This window comes from Bactrocera tryoni, chromosome 4 (assembly GCF_016617805.1).
Source record: "Bactrocera tryoni isolate S06 chromosome 4, CSIRO_BtryS06_freeze2, whole genome shotgun sequence".
Taxonomy (NCBI): domain Eukaryota; kingdom Metazoa; phylum Arthropoda; class Insecta; order Diptera; family Tephritidae; genus Bactrocera; species Bactrocera tryoni.
The window spans coordinates 14,482,125-14,509,385 of NC_052502.1; the positions used below are offsets into that span (position 1 = coordinate 14,482,125).

The following is a 27,261-nucleotide window of genomic DNA, read 5'->3' on the forward strand; positions in this document are numbered from 1 at the left end:
ATGAGGCATGTCTTTAAGGCCGATAAGAACAAGTAGTATGAATTAATGGCGTGGCAGACGGCCAATATAGCCCAACCTAATCTAGAGAACGACACAAATATTTCATCTAAGACTTCAGATGAAAGAGACCACTTGATTTCATAAATTTAACGACTTTGGACCTTACTAAGAGGAAATATTGTCGGGATGATGACGTAAACCCGAATTAATTTGATGTTTTGAACCCATTGGACATTCACTATAAGAAATTATTTCCTAAATTCCTAGTCTACATAATGAACTCTCCATTCATTACAACCCGCTTATGGTTGTTGAATATGAAAACTCTCGTATCTAAATTTAGCCATACCTCTTGAAGTCATCAAAAAAGGGGGATCTCTCATCCGAGGCTGTTGTTTCCTTTTCATTTGGGACGTTTTTTTACGTGGCGGGTCCCAAATCTAGCGCACAACCCTGAGAAGGGATGGTTCGCCTTGCCACTTTAGAACGCCTTCAAACGGATGTTCTTTGGCTATCCAGAGGAAACTTGGTCTATGATCGGAAGTCATGAGCAGCTTGAGCAATATTTAAAGGAATCCTTTCTCATCACTCCGAAGTGAATGGCGATCAGAGAGCTTTCGTCACTTGCGTAAACTTCTACACATGACTTAATCTTCCACCGCTTGAAGACTTTCCCAAAAAATCGGGAGAAGGGCTCTATAAAATGTATGCTTTTGTTTTCAAAATCTTAAATTGTTTTGCAAGTTTTTCGAGTTAATGGTCATTGTCAATGTTGAAGATGAACTTTGTTTGTGCCTTGGTGTTGCTAGGATAATAAATTAAAGTTTCGGGGGTCATTTTCTCTAAGAGTACAAGGTCATACGGATATTGCTTATTTCGTTTCTTATGGTTACTAAATCGCTAGATCAACAGTGCTCTATATCCAGTTTCAAAAAATTCAGAATAAATAAAATTCAAATTAGTTCGCACGTGGTGCGAGCTTTGGATCCAATATAGAAGAAGATCGTGGTTTACTAACATGGTTTTAAGCTATAAGAGCGAGAACTGCAATCAGAGAGTCGAAACTCCATTTTCTCCTTAAAAATTGAAAAAAAAAACAGGCGTTTTGTTCCACCAAAAGCGCAAATCGCGCAAATATATATTGTCAAAGGAAATAGCGATTTCTATAACCTACTGGCTGATCTCAGCTGAAATGATGTTAGAAAATCTATAAAAGAATATGAAAAGTCTAATCTGTTTTTGGTTCACAATTTTATTTCTAATCCTTCCTGGTTTGGTGTAATCTTAAATATATAATTTTGGAATTAAATGTAATCCAGGGTAATCTAAAATCATCTAATTGAATACAATCTAATAAATTCTAATTTGAAACTAATCTAATCTAATCACAATTGGAAACTAATCTAATCATAATTGAACTAATCTAAACTAGTTTAGATATTGTCGAATCTAGTCTACATCCAGTCGTCTGATTTAATTTATAAGCAAATAATGCGAAATAATCTACAACTAATCTTTTCTAATGAAATATATTCTATTCTAATAAACTATGATGAACTCAGTTCAAATTGACGTTAAAAAATCTATAAAAAATTTTAAAAAGTCTAATTTGTTTGTAAGTCTTTGGGAACACTTTTAATCTTAGACTAATTTTATCTAATCTTAATTAAATAAAATGTCTTGTCTCATCTTATTTAATATAGCATAATCCATTTTAATCGCAAGTTAGTTTAATCGTAACTGGGTTAATCTAATCTAATAATAGATTTAGACGAATCTAGTCTATTATTTAATTAAATAAAATATCTTGTCTAAACTCATCTTATTTAATATTACGTAATCAATTTTAATTGCAAACTAATTTAATCTTAACTATTTTAATCTAATCTAGTCTAGATTTAGTCGAATCTTGTCGTCGGACTTAAATTATTCGAATATAATCGCGCTTAATCTAAAACTAATCCAATCTTATCTGATCTTAACCAATCTTAACTAATCAAATTTAATCTAATCAACGCTTGCTTTGATCCAATTCTTCGCAATACTAAACAACTGACTTTAAAGTCTCCTGGATAATGAACTCACACCCTTTATGCCTTTGTCAATATTCCCCGCAGCGGTCAGATGTCGCTCGTGTGCTGGCTTCAATGCAGATTTTCCAAAACTTATTCAGCAACTGAGCGAGAAGAGAGCCTTTCCACACTTTTGACATTTGAAACCAACGAGGAAAATTGTCAAATCGCTGTAACGGCACACACGAACACACCCACACACCTGTATGTACCGAATTGAAGGGTGGCAAAATAGTCACATGTAAAATTCGATAACTAGCAAGTGTTCGTTCTTCAAGCAGTGCACACACGCGACAGTGTGACAGACGGAACGACCGAGTGGTGAGTCTTCTTGCTGGGGGGTGCTACATTGAAAACAAGCAGAAAAAGTAACAAAAGAAGAAGAGTCAAGAAAACTTTGCTTCGAAGCACAAAGAAGTTGTGACAATGGAAAATAAATGCAAATATTCATTCAATAAAATTGCCACGGACAGACAGGCGGACAGCTAGACAGTGTTGCAATCGAAGCGCCGTTGTGGCAGTTCGTGCGACGGTTTGTGCAGCCCTTAAATTGCAGGCGCAAAGTGTGCGCTTGCGAGAGAGTTTGATGTTTGCGAGCAACCCTCTGTCGGTGTGCTGTCTACGAGGGGGAACTGTGACGTCACACACACACAAATACACGAGCTTACATGTGTGTGTAAAGGGAAAGCAAAAAAAACGTGTGTTTGTTGTTTTTGTTGAGCCAGTGTTGACATTGGATATTGAATATTGAACGGAAATATGTCAAAATACTCAGTTGTATTTCCAGCGCTGTGCGCTTTGGCCAACCGACAGACAGACAATCAACCAGCCCGATAGTTAGTTAGTGAGTGAGTGAGCGAGTTTCCTGACGTCGCATACGGAAGTTCAATAGCAAAAGTGTAAAAAATTCATCAATAAAATGTAAAAAAAAAGTTTTTAACCAACAAAAGCGCGTGTTAAAAAGTATATTTTGCTTTTACGCTGCAGTTTTTTTGTTGTTGTGCTTTGTGCGCTCGTACGTCCTGCATCACACGAACGGTGTTTTGCTGGTGAAAATGTTGAGCAAATAATTTGCATTTGACTCGCTTGACATTGAAGCGCCGTTATGGCTGACATATTGCCGTAACGGTGTAGTGTTCTTATTATTGTGTACGCGGCTGTCGATTTTTGTAAAAGTTTAAAATTAAAAAAAAATTAGTGTGGCAATCGTTTAAGCTTCATATGTTTGTGATTTTTTCGGCAATTTTAAAATTTTGCACTCTTCGTTCTTCTTCGAATTAGTCATGGCATTAGCAAAAAGTTGGTTCCGTAGCGCAACATGTCATTTCCATATAACGAAATGTCAAAGGCATACTTTTCATGGAAATTTTCTAATGAGCCAAGCTTTTACGCTACTCTCTTGTACAGTGTTGCCAGATTTTTGTTTATTATTATTTACTTAACTGTTTATTGATGATGAAAGTATAGATGTTGTTGTTGTTGGTGTAACAATAAACAGTTTTTCAGTAAAAAAGGGCTAAAAGTCGTAGCTTTCCGGTTACTTAAAACCCACCCTCGTGCAAATCAAAGAGCACAGCGGCTTCAGTGTTCTAGTGCTATGTATTTTAGATTGAAGAAAGCTCTGTAGATTGGCTTTTCATGCGATAAACATCAATTCTCATGAGATCCCACTAATATATCTTAACTGTGTGGGCCTTAGATCACCAAGTCCCAAATTATTTTTTGGCATTATGGAAGCTAAGATCACCAAGTTAAATTTTTTTTCCGAATTATAGAAGCTTTGAAGACTCACTTCAACCCCGGTGGTCAAGTTTCATCACAAGTTCCATAGTTATATAATCTATGACAACTCAAGTCACACATTGAGTATTATCGAAGACCTTGATGACTTAATAGGATAATCCTAAACTTATAAGTTCCGAGATTTTACAGCAATAAACGTGGTCCAATTCTCTTTTTGGCAACTACTGATACATATTATCTGTTTCATATTCTGATTATTCTCTCAAAAAAATTTGGTTTAATTTGTCCGACAGAAATTCGGGTTGACTGAGTTATGGTAGATGGGAAAAGATCTTTTCAGTATTTAAAGGTTCAGTCGGCACCATTCACTCTTAAAAGATTATTATCGAAGGCTCAGGGGTCATATTGATTACTATCGAAGACCTTGGTGACTTATTAGGGCGAACCTCAATTTATAAAGTCCAAGATTTTACAGCAATAAGTGAGGTCCAACTCACTTTCTGACAACTACTGCTACATATTATCTTTTACATAATCTGGTTTTGTTTGTGTAATTTGTCCGACAGAGAGTCGAGTTGACAGAGTTATTGTGTAGTCGGGAAAGGATATTTTCAGTACCTAAAGGCTCGGTCATTCCCATTTACTCTTAAAGTGTCTTCTTTCTTGAAGTAACTGCTACACTAAGGCTTCTTTTTTATAAATTCCAATTCTTTGCCTTGTCCAATGTTCTCCTGATGAGCCTTTGGACTTCGTTTTGTTCAAAGTTCCATTGAAATCTCAAATTGGCAGCTAAAACCATTGTTTTTGTTGTTGTGACGGATGCAAATATATCTGAAGTAATTCCGGGGAGTGATGCCGAGTTGACAGTTCCTGGCTGGATAAAAATCCGTATCCGTTCCGATTATTTAGACCCGACTGTCATGGGAACGGTTCCACTATCCTGCACGAGGCTTGCTGTAGTGAAGGTGTTCTTCAAAAAATATGCCAAAAAAAGTTATGGATCTATTTGAAGCGGGTTCTACTTTGAGTTTTCTTCTTTTTTATTGGCGTAGACAGCGCTTACGCGGTTATAGACGACTTTGAGTTTTCAGTACTCTAAAAAAATAACGGAAATTGTCGATTAAAACTACTTGTAGTATGAAATCGGACATTACGCTTTAGAAGATTTTTATTCCACGTGAAGTAAGCAGAAACTATCTTACTTTGTTTTTAAAAATGTGCTTGCAACATCTTCTAGATTGAGCCCTGAATATAAAACGATTTTAAGAAAGATCATTAGCTTCTCATTTCTTCGTAAAATAGATCGCTTGAAAATATACAAAACTTTTTTATAATCAGCTCTGCTTCTTTTCCTTACCAGCAACAAAATCTAAACTCACTCAATTATCTGACCAACGCGAATGCTTGATTTCTCTTTTCTTTCATTCAATGAGTCAATCAAAAATCTGTAGAAATAACTTTCTGGCAGCACCGTTCACAGCACTGAGCTTTTACGCACCCACCACCACGTGTACGCCCGCACACAGGTTCCATACTCTCTCTCTCTCTCTCTCCAGCTCTCGCCACTTTACCACTCGCCAGCTCAGCACGTTTTTCCCATGAACACACTCTCTCTTACTTTCTCTCTCGCATATTCAGCGCAATTGTCACACGCATTTCACTTGCACTCGCATATCCTGACAGCAATGCATTTGCTATTGAATTTTTTAGTCCTTCAGTGAACTCGGAGCAGAAAAGTGTTTCAAGGCGGTGGAAAACGCGACAAATCTCCAAGCCACTACTGCTAATTAGACAAAGGAGTTGATATAATAAGTGGAAGAAAATTTCAATACAAGTGAGCGCAATAACAAAAACAATGCGTATTTAATTATTAACGGTATTTCCTGATCGAAAACTTTCGTGCTTCTGAATAAAAATGAAAAAAATATAAAAAATAATTTTAGGCGCTCGATGCAGACTTCGAGGTAGTGAACCGTAAAACGCAATGCAATATTATAAGAGATAAAGAGGAAGAGAAAAAAAATACGATTTAGTCATAAGCTATTTGACGTGTTGTGTTGTGTGCGTTGCTTCGTGGTTTTTGTAGTACGAAGAAAAAAGTCCCTTCGGCTGTGCGCGCAGCGTGCCATTGTTGGTGCTTTCGTTGCCGTTGCTGTGGCGCTGGCCCGTGTGCGTACGCGCTGTTTGTTTGTATAAATGTATGTGTGTGTGTGTGTGTGTTTATTTTGCTGTGACGCGTTTTGGCGTTTTTTTTTCTTGGATTTGATTTCAATTATTTTTTAAATTATTATAACTTTTAATTTATAATTTTTTTATTTTAAGAATAAAAATTAATTAAAATTTGTAAAATCAAAACTTTTTAAATTTTTATTGTAATTTTTTTTTTTAATTTTTAATTGTAAAGAATTAAAAATTTTATGAAAAAACAAATTATAAAAAAATTAAAATTAAAAAAATCAAAAAAAGGTAGAAATTTTAATTAAATAATTTATTTTTTTATTATAATTAATTTCGTATGCTTTTATATTATTTTTACTTTTTTTAATTTATTAACTATTCTGTTTTTAATTAATTAATTTTTATTATTTTTACAATTAAAAATCAAAACAAAAAATAAAAATGGTACAATTTTCTTAAAAATTAACTAATTAAAAGAAATCAATAATTCATAAATTAAAAAAAGTTGTTTCATTTTTATTTTTTTTGTTTTAATTTTAATTTGTAAAAATATTAAAAAATAATTAATTAGAAAAAAAATAATAATTCATAGAGTAAAAAAATTTAAAAAAATTGAAAAATATAAAAATAAATTAAATTGTAATTTTTCCCATTGTTTTTAATTTTAATTGCAAAAAAAGTTAAACGTAAGAAAAAATTTTAAAGAGGTACGGTTTAATTTTTTTTGTTAAAATTGTAGCTTTTTTATTTAATTTTTTTTTTTAATTTATAACTGTAAATAATTAATGTAATTAAAACTAAAAAAGTTAGAAAAAATTGAAATAATTTTACAATTTAATTTTTTTATTTTAAATTAGAAAAAAAATTAGTTTCAAAAAAAAAAATTAAAATTGAAAAAATTACAAATTAAAACAAAAAAATAAAATAAAATAAAAATAAGAATTACAAATTAAAATAAAAAAAATTACAAATTTTAATTTTTTGAAAAAGTTTACAAATTTTAATTTGTACTTGCAAATTTTATTTTTTTTATTTGTGAGGAAAAGAGTAATTGTAAAAATAATGGAAATTAAAAATATTTAAAAAGTACAAATTTAAATTTAAATTTAATTATTATTATTTTTGTTTATAATTGTAAATAATTAATGTAATTAAAATCAAAAGAAGTGCGAAAAAATTTAAAAAAGGTACAATTTAATTTTTTTATTTTAAATTAGAAAAAAAATTAGTGGTAAGAAAAATTAAAATTAAAAAAGTTAATAGAAAAAATTAAAAAAAATGTATAATAAAAAAAATAAATTAAAAAATCTATAAATTTGATTTTTTTTAAATATTTTTAATTAATTTAATTAATATTTTAAAATATATTTTTTTTAATTGCGACTATTAAGTGTTATGTTTTTTTTTACTTTTGTGAGTTTTTTAATAATTTCTTTAATTAAAAAAAATCGTCGCTTTAATTATTTTTTCACCTCTTTCGCTTTTTCCCCGCCTTCAGTGAGTTTTCGCTCGTGCAACAACACCAATAATGGTATGTGTTCGCTTTAGTGCCTCGCGTGTGCAACTGACAGCCAGTTTGTTATTGTTGTTGCATAATTTTGGTGATTTTTCGGTGGTTTTACGCTGAAATTGGTGTTTTTATAGGTTAAAAATAAATTGCGTAACTTTTATTTGTTCTCTTTTGGTTTCAATTCTTTCTAAGATTTTTGCTTGTTATGATTTTTTAGGGTTTTAAGGGTTTAATTTTCGTTAATCTAAAAATTAATTTTATTTTTAATATTTTCTGTCACATTTTTTTTCGCAATTTGTTACCAACGAACGCTATGCCATCCAAAGCCGAAATATTTTTTTCATATTATTGTTGCTTTTGCTTTGGCTGATGACGTCGTCGCTTTAAAATTGTCTTGTTTTTGTTTTCTCACTGCGTGAATATTTCAGTTTTTGCTGTTTTTGTGTCACATTTCACCCTGAATGTCGTCATCTAGTCGCCGCCAAGCGCAATAAACTGGCAATACAACAATAAAAAAGCTGTAGGAAACACTGTGCTTATGCAAAGACACACTAACAAGCGCGCAGTAATATCGATTAACTAATAAAAACGCCAACAAATAATGAAAAATAATAAAAAAGATTAATTTTGTGTGCTATAATGAAATCTGCAAAAAAAAATAATGAAAAACTTGAACAAAAATTGCTTTTAATAAACAATAATTACAATAATAACAATAATAACAAAAACTAATAGCAAGCAAAAGTGCATAAAAAGCTAACGGAACTCCGCAATCAATCACAGGCGCGCCTGGAAGTGCACTACACGCGCAACCGGAAGTGATATTAACGTCAATGTGTGGCTATGTGTGTGTGCACGCACTCAGCTGAAGCGCTAATATATGCACAGGTGAAGGTGTGTGTGTAAATTCTTGCTTATATGTATGTGTTAATGCGTGCATAAAGTGATCCTTGCACGTACAGACACACATACTTATAAACGCGCAGCACCAACTGCTCAACTGCTAAATTCGTCCGCAAGTCCAACAGCGTAGTTAGCTGCGAAGTCGAACAAAAAATATAAGGAAAAACCAAAAAAGTTAATAAATAAAAAGAAAAAAAAATAACAAAAAGAAGTCGAAAAAAAATCGAAAAAAATTCTAAAACGTATTCAAAAAAAAACTCCACAGCACCGCATTTATTCATTTCGTGCTTTGGTGCTTTTACGTTGCCGCAACTGTTTCCGCTTCCGTTACTGCACAATCCAAGCACGCACCTACTGCTCGTAGTCTACATATATACGTAGTATTAGTGCACACATACATACATGCGTTTCGTATGCCACGCTTTGAACTTGTCTAACTGTTAATGCACGGCAAACACGCAAAATGTGTCAAATCAATCAATTAAAATGTGAGCGCCAACAACAAATACTTAATCATACTTGCATATAAATATAATTGCATACAACTACAACTTCCATTACTACTACAACAACAACAACTACTAAATAATAGTATTCGTTAGCGTTACAACTCGTATGATTCCCTAGTCGTTCGTTCGTTCGCTCGTTCGTTGTTTTCATAAAGTGTTTTGCCTTTCCTTTGCTATGTCCTTTTAATCCTACATATAATTAACCTTTGTATTACAACAACAATAAAAAAACAAAATTACCTCTCACTTACCTAACACAAACGCCTTTGCGTATATGAAAAACTGAAAAAAATTTAACAAAAACGTAATCAGAAAAATATCAAAAAAAAGAAGAAAAAATTTAAGCAAAAGTCACTTCCTTTCGTACTTCTCTTTCTCACAATCATTCTCACATAGTTTTTCATTACATTTGCTTAATGCACAGCTTGAAATGGAGTTTATACTTATGTACTTACATACAGACATACACATTCAGTGTTGTTGCTAGTTAAATTACTATTAAATACCAGGGATTACTTTTCTTTCACCACTCATAATCGGCTTAATACTGATTATTGTATATAATTACTTCTATAATTAAGTTCTGATGTACAAGATTTATGCGCTGTCAAAGAGCTATTGATTCCAAAAACCATGCTTAGAAATCTTATCGACTTATACAGTTATACTAGCTGATCAAATTTGACCAGGACTGTCAAAATATAAAACTATATTTTCACCTCTTTTAATAAAAAATTTTATTATCGCTTTGAGAATAGGCGCTTTTACAAACATTGAAACTCAATTTTCCATTTACTGGTTATAAGCCTCGGCTGGGATTTCGCGTTTTTGGTTTCGGCTCATCTTCGGAGCGCCATTCGTTAGATTGTTTGACAGTTTCGACGTCGTATTTATAAACCCACGTCTCCGCACCAGTAATGATGGATTTGATTAATGTAGGCTCCGCCGCTACGTTATCAAGTATTTCCTTTGCGACCTTTGCTCTCTTTCCACGTTAGAGCATCTAATTATTGAGGTTAAGTATTGCATGAAATTCTCCATAAATCCAAACGACGGGGAAACAACGAAATTCACAAGGTTAAGCTAGGTTAAGTTACTCACGCTAGATTCCACTCTGCATTGAAAGCAGCATATTGATCTGACCATAAAGCAAAGAAAGCATTTATGGACAACATGTCCGCCGGTAGAGGTAAGGTAATCTCTTCCCAACGCATGAAGGACCTAAAAGACTAAATACCAATGGCTTTTCTCCCTAGAGATAGCATTACCAAAAAGGTTAACTTCACTAAGAAGTTAAAGGTTACCCTCAGCATTAAGACTACTACTTAGCTCGAAGACTCGAAAACGTCGAAGGGTAGTTTACCGAGCATATTCCAAGCAGAGGTCTTTGCGCTAGGTCCAGGTGTAGAGCTAAACTTTCAACGCAACTATCGCAATGAACGTATGGATATACTAAGCGTTAGTCAAGCGCGACTCAAAGCGAGTTTTGCGTACGAGATCAAATTGCTTTTGGTGTAGGAGTGTATAGAACGAGTGAATAGTCTTATCAGAACGTAGCCTAGTGTACCTTATTTGGGTGTCAGGTCACAAAGGTAGACCGTGGAATGAACTGGCTGATGAGCTTGCCCGCTTCGCAGTATCCACCAACATAGTAGGACCGGAACCTTTCATTGCGGTTGCGGATGATGAATCAGTGGGTAGGGAGAAGCATTGGCAACTTCTACACTGGCTTGTTGTAAGCTTATTTAACGTGAGCCTAGCTTCTTAGCCGGTTGTGCACAGTGTAAAGGCTCTAGGATCCATGTTTCCAAATAGGGATCTCATCGCCTCAATAGAAATCTAAAAGTATGAGACCTGAGCTTTTTTGTCTTGATCTGGCGAAAGTGGGACACTCGTTTTCCTTTCAAACAGCAGATGCAACTGGCATCCGGTAAGGTGTGCAATCATAAATCCCGATCGAACCGTATCCGGTTAGAACTCCTACAATCATTGAAAGATGAACCTTGCTGAGAGCGAAGAGTTTCCTAAATCTATTCTGATTTGCCAGAAGTGCCATAGGGACTGATCATCACTTGCAGAGCTGCTCTGAGAACCATCAAAACAGTAGCTATATTTTGTCTCTTTTGTTTCTGAGCTAAATTCACTATAGATTTTGACCGAGTCCACAAATGTACTACAGTAATATATTCGTTTCACAAGTCAGAACTGAGTTCCACCTTACTTTATTGAGCGAAAAAGGAAGCATCTTACTACCTTGGTGCTGATCCTATAGCCTGTACAGTTATTTTTTCATTCGAATGGCATATTTTATAACAGTAAGAATTTGGGTTATCCAGTTTACCACCTTACTTGACCATCTTACAGGTGTTCTTATTACATATCCGTCGACACAACAGTTATCTTACAAATCTTTTACAGACTTTTTCGTGAGTATCCTAAGAGTCAACTGATCAAGTATTTTCAACCAACGGTTTCTTTAAATTACCTCTTTCGTAACTTTGAATGTTTTGCCCATCGAGAGACGTCCAAATACCTTAAATTAAATCAAAAAGACAAAAAGCCTTGCTGCCAGAACTTTCGCTCGATTTCCTAAAATAGACAAGGATTTATGATATCTTTTGTAGAATGTTTGAACTGTGCAGGATTTTCGAAATCTAAAATCAAATTAAACTCCAAACAAAAACTTTATCACATGATCAACTCTCTTGATCACATCTCACTTAATCCCTTACCAGAATGTCATTTCATAAACTTCTGCTGGAAGAAATCGGAACTGTCTCTATCTATATGATCTCAGGAAATAAGGTATGATTCTTAGCCGAACATAACCAAACCAAAATATATTTTTCGACATTTTTTGGAATCAACTGCGAAATAGAAGCTGGCTGAAAATATTTTGTATAACGTATAGGGATATAATGAAATTAATATTTTTTAAATAAAATTTGATGAACATTGTTTTTTAGTATTTTTTTTTCATAGTTAAATTTTATAATTTTTATGGTTTTTTTAAATTATTTTTTTTATTTTTTTTTCAAAATTTCATTTTTGTTTTTCCAAATTATTTTTTTTTCATTTTTTTTTTTTTTTTCAAAATTAAATTTTGTAGTTTTTTTTGCTTTCTTTCATATTTTTTTTCATTTTTTTAAGGTTTTTTTTGTTTTTTTTAACTTTTTATTAAAAAAAAATTAAAGTATGTGAAATATATATATAATATTATGTATATTATATACTATATAAAATATTTGTTTCGTAAGAATTACAAAAAAAATTACATAAGAAAAATAAATTCACTCTTCTCCCTCCTCTTACCAAAAAATTTTACACCTACATACTTCTCCTCTAATTCTACCGCTCTTCTGCATGCTTTGATATTAAGTTAGTTTGTTTAATTTAGCGTTGAAATATATAGGTTAGGTTAGGTTAGAACTGAACTCCATCTGGTATCGCAAAGGACCAAAACTGGTCTATGCGTGGCTCATTGGCCTACCAGATTAACCTAACCTAACTTTCAAACCTATAGATCGCCATAGAAAGTATACAAAAAGAGTTGAAAAGACATTTTAGAAACATAAAAAATTATTAACAGAAACTATGTAAAAAAAATGTGTAAAATAATAAAAAAATTATATAAAATAACTAAAACATCAACTGGGTTCCTTCGTTCTCTCTCTCTCTCTCTCACTCATACTCAACTATGTACACTACTCTCGTTAAAAAAAGATAAAAAAAAATATTTTTCATAAAATTCTGTTTCTTTGTTTGTTACTATTTATGCATCAGCAAGGTCCTCATACTAAGTAGCGTTAACTCTGTTCCTGTTCTTTTCCAGTTGTTTGTTCTTTCCCGTGATTGGTTTGACGATGTAGTTGCGTTTCTTAACAATATATTTGTTGGTTATTTGACAATGCAAAAACTGTAAAACAAACAACAGTTAACTCAATAATTACTCCTTCGTGATGTTAGTTGAATTGCCTGTACAAGTTTGATAACAAAAAAAATTAATTAAAAAAACATACATACATACATACGTTGTTCGTTCGTTCGTTTACACTACTGACAACTCCTGAATCCTTCTATATCTACTACCACTCGTTCTTAAACTTCTGCATACTCGTTTAACTAAATTCTCGTACTTAAAACAACAAAAAAAAAATATTCAAAACTAAAAATTAATAAATAAATCGTCTGCTTTGTATCTTCCTCCACACAAAAACGACGCTTACGCCGATCGCATCATACTCGACCGATTCGTGATTCGTGATTTAAAGGTGAGTGATTTCAAATATTGAATTTTTAAAATATTAAAAAAAGATAAATATATGTATATACACTAATATTTACATATATTATAACATATTTTTCAAGATTTCTATATAAAATATTGTGTTTAAGAATCTTTAAAAATCTTATAAATATTTAAGTTCGCTAACATGTATGAAAAAAGCAAAAAAGATGAATAATTAGAAAAAACTTGAACTTCCATTTTTTTTATTAAAGAAATATTTTGCTTCTAAGAGTCAAGAGTGTTTAAGATATATCGATTCATCACTGATGAAAACTAAAATTAGGTTAGTTTAAGCTGAAACAACAAAATCTCTCTCTCCCTCTCCTGGGACTTGATTCTCTTCCTCTCTATTTCTCTCCCTTGGGCCTTGTTTATCTCTCTCTCTTTCTTTTTCTCTCTCTCTTTCCTTCTCTCTCTATCTTCATAATGAAGAATCTGTATTTTTTTGATCTTACATCTTTCCAAAAAAAATAGTTCTTTAAAGGCGTTCTCAAGGAGAAACTTCTTCTTGATCAAAATTGCTAACAAACTAAACCCTAGAACAACAAAATCTCTCTCTTCCTCTAGTGGGACTTGATTCTTTCCCTCTCTATTTCTCGCTCTTACGCCTTGTTTATCTCTCTCTTTTTCGTTCTCTTTCACGAAAATAAAGACCGTATCTTTTTTTTGATCTCACATCTTTCTAAAAGAATAGTTCTTTAAAGGTGTTCTCAAGGAGAAACTTCTTCATGATCAAAATTGCTAACAAAATAAACCCTGGAACTACAAAATCTCTCTCTACATCTCTTGGGACTTAATTCTCTCCCTCTCTTTTTCTCGCTCTTGTGTCTTGTTTATCTCTCTCTCCCTCTTTTCACATCTTGATAATAAAGAGTATGTGCTTTTTGTTCTTAAAGCGTTCTTTGGGAAGACCTTCTTCTTGTTCGAAATTGCTAACAAAAGAAACCCTAGAACAATAAAACTGCTCTCTCCCTCTCCTGGGATTTGATTTTCTAACTCTCACATCGTCCTTCTCATCCGTCGGGTCGTGGGCGCAAATCACCGATATGTTGAAGAACCTCGCTTTGATGCGTACTGTGGCTAGACGTTCATCCACCGGGGTGACGGAGTCTCTCTCCTGTCACGAATTTGCGTTCCTTTATATAGTCACCGTAGTAAATGCCACAAGGACCTACTGTTCTCAGTACTTGTCCCGTCCATCGCAGTTCTTGGACAGCGGTGATGTCAGCTTTTATTTTATTTTTCAGCGCACAACCTTGGAGAGGGATGTTTCGCCTTCTCACTTTAGCACGCTTTCAAACAGATGTTTTTTGGCTGCCGAAAGGAAACTTGGTCTATGACCGGAAGTCGTGAGCTGCTTGAGCCATATGTAAAAGAATCGTTTCTGGTAGCTAAGTGAATGACGCTCAGAGAACTTTCCTCACTTGCATGAAATTCAGCACATGACTCCATCCTCCATCCTTTGAGCTAGATGGAACGTCCATCTGAACAGGTTATATGCAGTCCGATGATGCTCTTTAGGCCTATGATTATTCCTATAGACAATATTGATTCAATACACGGTGTACCGAAGAAGAAGGCGATCCAGCAAACTAAATTTATCGATTAGCCTGCCGCTAACGGCTAACAGAGATATATTTGTAACCGTTCCCACGACAGTCGGCTCCAAGTAATCGAAACGGAAGCGATTTGTTCCGGTCTAGCACTGCCAAATCAGCGGCATTCCACGAAATTACTTCAAGAATGTTTCTACCGCTACAATAACAACATAAATTTGTAATATCGAGTAAAATAACTGGTTTTTAGCAATCATTTCTCGCGATATTGAGTTCTACATACAAGATTCCATGCCTAAAAGGTTATAAGAGCCGCAATTTTCTTTGTTGTTGAAAGTGTTTAATCTTATCAAACAACATCAAAAGTAAACAAATAAATGTCTTCTACTGTCTTCTATATCATCCCAATCATAACTGTTATCTCCGCTTGCGGTTGCATATCGAAGCTTGTCCCTCAGGGTTTTACTAAGGGTCACAAAGCCTTTTCACCCGAGCAACTGAACTTTAAACTACAATTTTGTACAACTTTAATTGCGTATATATGTATGCAAATATGTACAGTTATATATTTGTATATAGATCTCAAGTTGGTTGACTCACCTCAAGTGGGAAATCCTTTACGTAAACGCTGGAGAGGCGTCGAATTGTCGCAAAATGGTGTCTGCTTACAGGCGCTCGGAGAGTTTACACACAGCTACAGCGTTAAACACACACACATACACGAAATTTATGTACATATATATGTATGTATGCGTCTTCTGCTTGTGGGTAGCTCAGTTATTTATAGATTCTTGAGCCAGCAACGGCCACTTGCACATATCACAATATACGTATATTTTTAGTTCTAAGTACAAAGCATATGTACATATATGTATGTATGTGTAGTTCTATGTGTGTTTGTTAACTATATTTTATATGCCATAAGCATTAGTTTGCGATTGTCTTCGCCAGCTTAGATACGAGCGGGACCCTAGCAAATACCAGCGCGCAGCTATTTCTGCAAATACACACACATGTACACAGTCATACACACACATACACTCTCTTACACACACACGCACTCACATATGTAGCTCAAAGACAATTTTATTTGCGCTGGTCCGCTGTTGATGTCAGACCAATGGAAATTTATTGCAAATTTGGTTTTATTTTTTTCCTTTTTTTCCATTGCATACTTTTAAGCTGGCTCAGCAGCAGTCGGCGCGCTATTTTGTGCGCTCGAAGGCGTTCTAACTGTATGCTGGATGCAATAACAATTATTTTACATGCGAAATTATTACACTAATAAAATAGATTCATATGTAAATGTCAATTATTTCTAAAAATTTGGTTACTTTCCACATTTATTTCGGTTTGTTGGACTTTGTTGGAAATTTCTGCAATAATTTTTTGTTTCGAGTTATTGAGAATAACTTTATCATGACTTTGTGGAAATATTAAGTTTATTTTTGAATAACTAATACTGTCTTAAATATGGGTTACCTTTTAATATTGATATATTTTAACTAAGAAATTAGCACCAGAAAGAAATATTGCCTACATTTAGGATTGTAGCTAAGTTTTGCTTGCTTTATTGAAGTCACGAACTTTATTTATGGTTTAATAAAAATTGGTAAACTTAATATTTAACCATCTAGTAAAAACATTTAATATTTTTGGAAAATTTGAGACTTGAGAGAAAGGAAGAAAAAATTTCATTGGAACTTCGAACTTAGTATGGAAAATATACGAGTATGTACTTACATATTACTTAAATATTTTAAGATTTTTCAACTGTATTTCTAAATTTGTTGAATTTATAGCATGTTTGAATAAAAAAAATTGACGTGGGTGGCAACCCTTGTCACAATATCATACATATATGCGACAAAAATCTATCTGATATCTGTTCACTTCAATTAACGTATTGTAGTTACTACATATACATAATTGTACTATTGTTCTTATAAATTAAACATTAAAAAATGAAGGTGGCAACCCTTCTCAAAAACATTTTCAATATACATTTTTTTAGCTATATTTCTTTAGTTTGAAACAAATTTGGCATTATTTTACCAAATTTATTAAAGAATTTATTTTTAACAAGTGGCAACCTTCTCAAAATACCCTATATGCGAAAAAAATCTTTCTGTAACCTGTTTAGTTTAATTAATGTATTACACTATAAAATTTATTTTAACAGGTGGCAACCTCCAAAATTTATTTCATGTTTTAAAGTTGAAAATATGAGGAGTAACGAAGAATTAGCATTGTTTAATTTTTTAACCAAAAAAATTTCGAAAAGGTGGCAACCACCAAAATTGTTTGATGTTTTAAAGTTGAAAATATGAGGAGTAACGAAGAATTAGCATTGATTAATTTTTTGACTAAAAAAATTTCGAACAGGTGGCAACTCCCAAAATTTATTATATGTTTTAAAGTTGAAAATATGAGGAGTAACGAAGAATTAGCATTGATTAATTTTTTGACCAAAAAAATTTCGAACAGGTGGCAACCCCCGAAACTTATTTTATGTTTTAAAGTTGCAAATATAAAAAGTAACGAAGAATTAGCGCTTTAATCAAAATTATATTACATATGTATGTATAAGGCTTCATTTAAAATATTTTAATCTGTGATAATTTTTGCCCTTCTAACTGGTTCTTCCACATTCTGAATTCCAACTGACACCCGTAATTTCAAATCTTATATATGTATGTATAATATCTCTATTTTCATAATTTTCTACAACAGTGGATGTGGATTATATATTATTATTATTAAATTAAACGGCTATAATATACCTGTCATACAAAAAATACTTCTCGAGCTTTTACTTCATAAGAATAAACACTATTGATCAATAGTTAGTTACAACCTTATACATAAGTATGTATGTATGTGCGTATTATTCGAAAGTGGTTTGAGAAATTCATTTAGTACAGTAAATTATATGCTTCCAAAGTTTTATTTAATATTTTCGCATTATCCACTAATTTGTTGTATGACCAATAGGGCTGTTCTGAAATGAAGAATAATTTTTTTTTTTTTCAAGTTTTTGCTAAAAGTAATACTACTGAACTAGTTAAGTTCGTATTTAAATTCTGCTGCTGATTGAAAGCTTAAAATTCATATTTGAACTCGAAAATACAAGTTTTTTACTCTAGATATCCAAAATTGTCTATATTAGTTGCCTTATAGGCTATTTTCTGTACTGTGAAATTTTCAATTTTCATTTTAGCCTTAAGCTTCCTCAAACATAACCCCTATTTATATGGTTTGAAAAAAAAATCGTGCCCTTCACCTGCTAAGAACCACCCTAATACGCATCATAAATATTCATTTACTCATTTATCCATATTTTTTGTTTATCGTTACTGTAAGTGTAGCGAAGTCAATAATTATTTGTAATCACAAGCTCATCCCCAAAAGTCAACCTTAATTTTTGGGAACCTTTTTGTTCTGCATTTTTGCCTTATAATTTTCTATTATTATTATTTTTTTTTTTTTTGGTGGTAACAAACCATTTCAATTTGGACAGATAATTGTATTAACATTCAATCAAGCTGAAATGTATGTAAGCAAGAAGTATTTATGATGACTCATTAAATTTTTTGTATGTGTGTGTATTACATATGTTTGTACGTATGTATACATGTGTGTTCGAAGGCTGAACGGTAATTATTTTATTCTTTGTTTGACAGCAACAGAGTATACATATGTGTGTGTGCTTAAATGCACTTTTTGGTAAATTTTTTTTTTTTATTTCTTGTGAAATATTTATATAATATACATATGTATATGTGTATAATAGGATAGGTCAAAAAAACCACGAATATTTTTTTCGCTTTGAGCTCTGAAAAATAAATTCTTAGACATCACTACGAAACTGTCTTTAAGTATGACACTTCTATGAACTTCTATGGGAAGGTTCTCCGCCTTGTAGTTTTCTTTTTGTTTCTTATCATCGGATAGAAGATTTCTTATCTCGCTTCCAACTACTTGCAATATCTCGTTTCATAGGTTTTGTAGGATCTTTCCGTTACAATTAAGAGCTAAAAACCGGAGGGACTTCCTTTGAGGTGCCTAAAAATCTATTTACAAAGCGACTCAAATAGTATTCCTTGTTGACAGTTTGACCAGTCGGAAGGAATTCGGAGTACATTACACCTTGATAATCGAAGAAAACTGTCAACATAACCTTGATTTTTTACGTCTTTTGGCCTGGTTTTTTTGGTTTCGACTCACCTTGCCACGATATTCGACTTATTGATCGTCTGTTTCCGGGTCGTAAGCATACATCCAAGGCTCATCGCCAGTAATAATCCTGTATTGTTTCACAGTTATCGCGTACATGTTTTTCGAAAAAAATTTAGGGATTTTGGAACCAAACGTGCTTTCACTTTGTTCTTTTAAATATTTCAAAATCGTTTCCACTGATCCTTCCGATATTCCAACGATGCCAGTAAGATCTTTGACTGTTAATCGTCGACTCTCAAGCACCAATTCCTTTTTTATTGACGTGTTGTGCACTGTTCGAAGAAATAAAAGTCTTGCTCAGGCAATTGTTGCTGAAAACCGCAATTGTGCTTACAGCCGTATACAATTGTTCTCGCTTAAGAGCTGGAGCCGTTGGACCCCCCTAAATGTCGTTAATTTGCTGATTTGCCTTGGGACAACTTGAAAACAATTACGATTATTGGAAGAAAATCATCTGCGATGAGGCTCATTTTGACCTGAGTGGTGCGGTAAATATGGAAAACTGTCGATTCTGGTGCCAAGAAAATCCACAAATTATTCGTGAACAACTAGTACATTCATCAATATTGACAGTTTGGTGGAGTCATCGGTCCGTACTGCCTTCGAAATGAAGCTGGTACCACCGTTACTCTGAAAGGAGTGCGATATAGAGCGATAATAACCAAATTTTTATGACGCAATTGGAAGAAGTTGATCCTGATAATATCTGGTTCCAAAAAGATAGGGATACTTGCCACATAGCGCGGGAAACAACCGAATTATTGCGAGAAAAGTTTGGAGATTTGATTATTTCAAGAAATTGTGACATTGAATGACCTCCAAGAAGTTGTGATTTAGCACCATTAGACTACTTTTGAGGGGTTATTTGAAGTCATTGGATTTTAGCAATAAGCAATGTTCTCTTCAAGCTTTAGAAATCAATATGGAACGCGCTATATATGATATAAGACTTGATATGGTGGAAAATTTAAATTGAAAAGTACTCGAAAATTGGGTTTATCGAACTCGTTACTCGAAAAAAAGTCGTGGTGGCCATTTGAATGAAGTTATATATAACACATTTAAACTTCCTTAACAGTTAGTGAGCATTTTTTTAAAGAAATTGTGTCAATCTTATTGAAAACCCCTTTATAATAATATCCTTAGATAATAGACCTTTATATTGTTCATTTATATTTATAGTATATATATATCAACTTTGTATTTTGTTAAATCAGCAAGCAATTTGCTTCAAATGAATTATATATCACACAAAAACCCAGAGCATTTGTCGCAATAATCTATAATCAATATAATTACAGTAAAAATTTTGAAGTTAAGGTGGTAACAAACGTACTGCAAATATGATTAAGGGTGATCCCACAAATTTATAAATAATACATTAGGTCAGGTCAAGTGCAGTCAAGAACAGAACACAACTTTTCAGCCCTTTTCGTGATAGTGTAACAATTGGTTAAATCGGATAATAACCCTGCCCACTCCCCATATGACGGTTTTGTTAAAGACTACGAATATTGCGTTAAATCAGTAATTAAATGCGTCAGAATCATTAAATTTTACACGTGAGAGCATAGGAAGTGGTTCTATTAGAGCTGTCATCAAAATTTGCCGATTGGCTCGCCAGCGCCCCGATTTAGATGAAAACCCATATCTCAGAACCTGCTCGATCGCATTCAACCAAATCGATAACATTATACTGGCGATCCTATGTTACATTGTGAAAATGTCCGTGACGAATAGTGCCTTTGAGGTGTGTCATCTTATGAACAAAAATTGTCCAAATCCAATCAAAATTGTTCAAGCTCTTAGGTACCGAATATGTGGATACTGTGGTCCGTAGTTGACTTTTGACAGAAAATATCGGTCAATGTGTGAGATATATATTTACAATGCAAAGAGAATCCTTTCATCATAATAATAATTCTGTGTGTTACAAATGGGTTGAATCGGGTCAATACTTCCCTTAGCCCTCATATATCTAATATAAAGATTTTCGAACTTTTTTATTGAAAATAATTAATTATATTATATTAAGAATTGTTTCAAATAAATATTTTAAAATAATTAAAAAAATTTTATTTTAGCTAAAAAATAATTAAATTAATTTTTATGAAACTATTTTTTTTTTACAAAAACAATTAATTAATTTATAACAGTAATAATTTAAAGTAAATAATTGAAATTAATGTAAAATTTTTTCAATGGAAAATTTTAAATCAATAAAAATATGGCATCACCCTAATGTTAATAAGTGCCATGGTATGAGTTTAATGACCGCATATACAGCTCCATTAAATCGATTCGACTAGTTGATATTACTACAACTAAATAAGTCAGAGATAACTGTAGTTAATATAGAGGTTCACAGTGACGTATTGTACAAAATAATCATGATTGTCAACGCGGTGTTGCTTTTATTGTTGTTAAACGACTCATTAATGCAGTAAGGTCGCACAGTTATTGTTATTGTTGTGTTCGTAAGCATGCTCTAAATAATTTTCAAAATTGTTACCAAACTCAGAAACCTTGAATAAGAGAATTCAGGTCCATTGTACTTGCTTAGACCCAATTTTCATAATCCATGGCGGCGTTTTTTCTTATTTAATATTTCGACTGCTATAACACTTGGAAATGTTGGATATGTGATTAGATCCTTTCGATGTGATACATCTAGAGCTAGATCCCTTCTAGATACGATCATATCAAAATTTAAGCTTATACGTATATAAAGCCATATGCGTCTTCGGTAGATCTCGTTTATTTTGATTGGCGTCATTTGAACTATAAAGAATTGCAAAATATGAGATTCCAGCTTCCCGAAATCTTAGGTTATAAAGTAAAAATGATGGATTTGCTTTCCTAAAAACTCAATGCAATGCAGCTAATGGTCGAACTAATAGTGTTTTATGCGATATGGACCTTCAAAATTTGACAACGTGGAACTGAGACGTCAGAAAAGTCGCAAGGTAAAATAATGCTCAAGGCTTTATGAAAATTTCAGACGCTTTTTCTTCTTATAATCTTCCTCAGAATCAAAAATATGCAAGTAACGTGCTCCTAAATTTATTGCAATTTAAAATTGATCATTCTACTAAGTTTTTTCTCAATTTTGCATATAAATTAGAACCACATAGGGTTCAACTAAGGGGTTACCACTCAAACTATGACAAGTAAGCGCATAACTACTTAAACTTAAATACTATAATACTATGAGCAAAAAATAGTCAAACTTAATTTATTCTTCAATATCTATGTCGTCCCTCTCGTCCACCTCAAACCACTGTTGCCAACGTTTTTCTAAGTTCTCGAAACAGTTTTTAAAGTCAATTTCCGGAATGGCCTTCAGTGCGCGTAGCGATTCACGTTTCATGTCTTCAATTGACTCAAAACGGTTTCCCCGGAGCGTTCGTTTGAGTTTGCAGAATAGCCTGAAGTCGCAAGAAGCTAAATCAGATGAACACGTTGGTCGCGGCACGATATTGATAGAAAATTTGGCGAAAAATTCACGATGAATCGATGCAGTATGCGATGGTGTATTATTGTGGTGCAAAAATTAAGAGCTATCGGCCCATAATTTCGACCTTTTTACGAATAGCTTCGTGCCAACAACGCATAACACTCAAATAGTATTCTCTGTTGACAGTTTGGTCGGTCGTAAGGAATTCGGAGTGCAGACACCTCAATAAACGAAGAAAACTGTCAACTCCGACTCTCAGAGCTTTGACGTGGTTTTTTTTGACTTCGGTTCACCTGTGCCATGATATTCTGTTATAGATCCAAAGTTCAGTAAGCATAGATCCAAAGTTCAGTAAGCATAGATCCAAAGTTCAGCGCCAGTAATAATACATGTCATGACCTTCTGGTAGTCGGAAAGCATTGTTTAACAGACGTTAATGCAACGCTGTTTTTCGAAAAAATTCAGTGATTTTGGAAACAAACGTGCTTTCACTTTGCTTTGGCCCAAATGATCTTTCAAAATGGTTTTCACTGATCCTTCCCATTTCCAACGATGTCAGTAAGATCTCTGATTGTTAATCGTCGATTCTCAAGCACTAATCCTTTATTTTATTGACATGTTGATCATGAGTGATGTTGATGGCCGCAATGGACGTTGTCAACGCGTTCTCGAACCCTCTTTAAATTTAATTTAAAAAGTCTTACTATTTCTTGCCCACAATAGTATATGTATGCCTCTCTGTATGTTCGCTGGCGAGCTAAACCTTTTTGTATCCTTTAGTCCGTTGCTTTCAGGCAACAACGCACACGCCACTATTAGCTTTACGATATATTGTATGTGTAAAATTTGATAGCATTCATTAAATTCAAATACACATGTGAAACAACAACAACAACAAACATTTACAGACTTCTATATATATGTGTAAATATGTTTATGTTTATTTAGCCACAAGCGTATTGTGAGAGTGTGACGGAGAGCGGCGGCGCTGTTCGACGCCTTCGTGTGGCCAACAACGTAGGGATATCAATTTCAGCTTAAGAAATTTCGCATTTTTTATGCTTTTGCCCTGATTCAGCGTTTTTCACAGTTTATGTGCCCAATAAATAACGGCGCATTCACTTACTGCTAGCAGCGGGAGAAAAAATTATCAAAGAGGAAGGCAAAAATTAACGAGCAAAATTTACATGGTCATTTATTATTGACAAACACGAGCCAAAGTGATTTCCGAAAACCGATTTAAGTTACTTATGGCGACAGCTGGTGTACGGCGGAAGCAACGACTTTTGGTTATATGACACTGACTTGCGTAACCTTTAGGTTATGTCTGCACATATCACATTACTAATCCGCTAGTTGTATTCACACAAGATTATTAAATTTAGTTTACAGTTACTAAGCAGATTTCGAAACAAACGTTGTTGGGCTGTGTTCAAACTTTTTGTATGTAAAAGTTGCTGCCGAGGCTCAAAATTTAATTTTAAGTTTGCTGGATCTATGAAAAGGCTGCGATTGGCTTTAATACGTTCAAAATAGCCATCTGATGGGGACCCATTTAGCAACAAGAAATCAAAACTTAAAGCGGTCCGATCAACAACTCTCTCCCTTGCAGCATATCGGTTAAACTGTTTAGGGAACGTTCTGTGACGGCAAATATCCAACAGTTATTCAACTTTTGTCAAAAGGCCTTATTGTATTCCTGGTGCCAAGCATCAGCAGTGAAGTGCTTTGCAGTTTTTGATCTTTAAAGCTCTTGAAACCCTGAACACCCTTGATTTTTAAGACCGTCTTCTATCAACTCCCTTCCAAAGCTACCAATCGAACAATAATTTCTTTTCCTACTGATTCAACTATATCTTTAACCTTAGCAAAGAACTTAACGAAGTCCTTGACAAGCCTAAATCTGAAAAATTCTATTGGGGGGATCATATATGAGCGCAGAGCTGTCAAATCGAGATAAGAAGTTAAGTCTCAAGAATTCATTGAGCTAAAGCATTCTTCTGCTTTATTGGCGTAGACACCGCCTACGTGGTTATGGCCGAGTTTATAATAGCGCGCCAGTCGTTCTTTCTTTTCGCTGTTTGGCGCCAACTGGAGATTCCAAGTGTAGACAGATCCTTCTGCACCTGATCTCTGCAACGAAGTAGAGGGTTTCCTCTTCATCTGCTTTCCCAAGCGGGTACAGTGTTGAATACTTTCAGAGCTGGAGTGTTTTCCTCTATTCAAACGACACGATCTAGCCAGCGGAGCCGTTGTCTATTAATTCGCTGAACTATGTCAATGTCGTCTTATACCTCTTATAGCTCATCGTCCCATCGAAGTACTATAAATATTCTGGAGAACCTTTCTCTCGCAAAATCGCCAACTCATCAGATGTTGGCATCCTCCATGCCACTGCACCATATAGCAGGACGGGAATGATGAGCTGCTTGTAAAGTTTGGTCCTTGTTCATCGATATAGGTTGAGAGTTAGAGTTATTCTGCGTTGGATTTCGGGGCTGACATTATTGTTAGTGGATATGACCTATGACATCGATGTCATCGGTGTACTCCAGCAGTTGTACACTCTTCTAGAAGATTGTACCTTTTCTGTTCAGATCTGTAGTTCGAATTATTTGCTCCAGGAGTAGGTTGAAGAAGTCGATAGGGAGTCTCCTTGTTGGAAACCCTGTTTGATATCGAACGGCTCGGAGAATTCCTTCCCGATCCTGAGGGAGCTTTTAGTGCTGCTCAACGTCAGTTTACTCAGCCGTATTAGCTTTGTGGAGATACCAAATTCAGACATAGCGCCAAGGCATCTCCTTTCTGTGCTGTGAAAAGCAGCTTTGAAATCAACGAATTCTACACAGAATTTGAGCTCCTTTATATGGCCACTGTAGTAAATTCCACAAGGACCTACTAGTGTCAGTCTTTCACCAGTCTTTTTCCATTGCACTTCTTGGACGGCGGTGATGGCGTGGTCGTCATCAAAAGGTGGATCTCTCATCCGAGTCTGTTGTTGCCTTCTCATTTTGATTGTTGGCCTTTTTTTACGTGGCGGGTCTCAACCCTTGGAGGGATGTTTCGTCTTCTCACTTTAGCTTGCCTTCAAACGAATGTTTTTTGGGTACTTAGAAGATAGAGAAGATCTAAGACCGGAAGTCGTGAGCTGCTTGAGCCATTTGTAAAAGAATAATTTCTGGTCACTCCCAATTGAATGGTGTTCAGAGAACTTTCCTCACTTACATGAACTTCTACACAGGATTTCAACCTTCGAATAAAACACTGGGATTTGTTTGAAATAAAATTTGTATAAGGGTGGCAACCTAGTTTCGTGTACATTGCAATTATTTCTTTTCTATATATTTATATTTCATTAGCTGAGCTGTTTATATATCTGAACTCTTCAAAAAAAAAAAAATAAAATACATAAATAATAATTGGCAACCTTAAAAATTTTATTTTTACTTTGAGAATACTTTAATATCACATTTAATATTATTTCTATTAATATTTTTCCGCAAGCTATGTTTTTATTTTTAAATGAAATTAATATTTCTCATCTCTTTGACTAGCTGTTTGTACCACATAAACATATCCATCTCGCTGTGCGGCACATAAATATCAAGGGTTATTGTTGTTGGTATTTCTCTATGTGCACTGGCGCATAAAAACTAAGTCTAACCGCATTGCAACCCAATTCCACATATTCCGACATATCTACATATGAAAGAGACGAGTCTGCGGACAGGTGTTGTTGGTTTTATCATTGTCTAACTGTCCGCCCTCTGTCTGCCTTTACTAAAATTATACATTTTTGTGAAATATATGCTCTTAGTGGTTACTTGCAACGTTGGGCATGCGTTTGTGTGATTTACTTGGAATATTATTCCAGTATGAAGCTTACAGCAAGGGCATATCCAACATAATACTTAAAATAGAAACAGCAAGGCATGAGCTGGTGGGTTTGATATCGACGTGGAAAGAGGAACGAGATTTTCCAACAGCATGAAAATAAACTAAAATTGTTTCGAAAAATTTAGCAATTGAAAAAAAGCTGTTTAAAGAATCGAGAAATCATCCTTTTAAAGGGCGTTATCTAAGTTCACTTCAACTAACCTTGTAAAACCACAATGTTCAAAAACTGCTTCCGTTCCAGCTTCCAGTAGAAGGCTTTTGCAAACCGTTTGATATACAAGGTCTGTCGCAAAAGAAACAGAACTTTTTAAATATAACTGTTTCTGGTGGCGCCACCTATTGGTGGGTATATGAAATAAAAAGCTTGATCTCTTGTTGACATTTCGTAAAAATTTTAAGACAATTGGATAACTACAATCGATGTTATCGATCAAAAAGTGACAGCAGTTTTTGGTCATCGTTCGTAAAATGCAAAGAGCAAATATTAAATTTTGTTTTAAACTTGGGAAAACGTTTACTGAAACATTTCAAATGATGAAAAAAGTTTATGGTGATCAGTGCCTATCCCGTAGTAATGTGCATGAGTGGTTTAAGCGATTCCAAGAAGGTCGTGAGGACCTCTGTGACGATCAGAAGAAGTCGAAAAAAGTCGTCTTCTGAAGTCAAAAATAAAGACAATGCTGATTTGTTTTTACGATTCCGAGGGTATTGTACACCGAGAGTTCGTCCCACATGACCAAACGATTAATGCTGTGTTTTACCTTGATGTTATGAAGCGTCTTTTGTCACGCATTCGTCGTGCTCGGGCACAATACCGTGAGGCAGGGCCCTGGCGCCTGTTGCACGATAATGCGCCGTGTCATCGGTCGACGCTTGCCACTGATTTTTTGACAAAAAACTCCATATTAA

General features: G+C 34.0%; 1 protein-coding gene across 6 annotated transcripts in view; it reads left to right on the forward strand.

Moving 5' to 3' along the window:
- Window positions 1-8,629: 8,629 nt before the first annotated feature.
- LOC120774365 (AF4/FMR2 family member lilli) overlaps window positions 8,630-27,261 on the forward strand; it is a 189,448-nt gene continuing 170,816 nt past the window's right edge. For 5 of the 6 annotated variants that reach the window (XM_040103957.1, XM_040103955.1, XM_040103958.1 and 2 more), the window contains exon 1: window positions 8,630-8,894. The gene's annotated coding sequence lies outside the window, so the exon portion shown is untranslated. Of the gene's footprint in view, window positions 8,895-12,747; window positions 13,187-27,261 lie in introns of all 6 variants that reach the window. The other variant, XM_040103956.1, reaches the window with a different exon arrangement.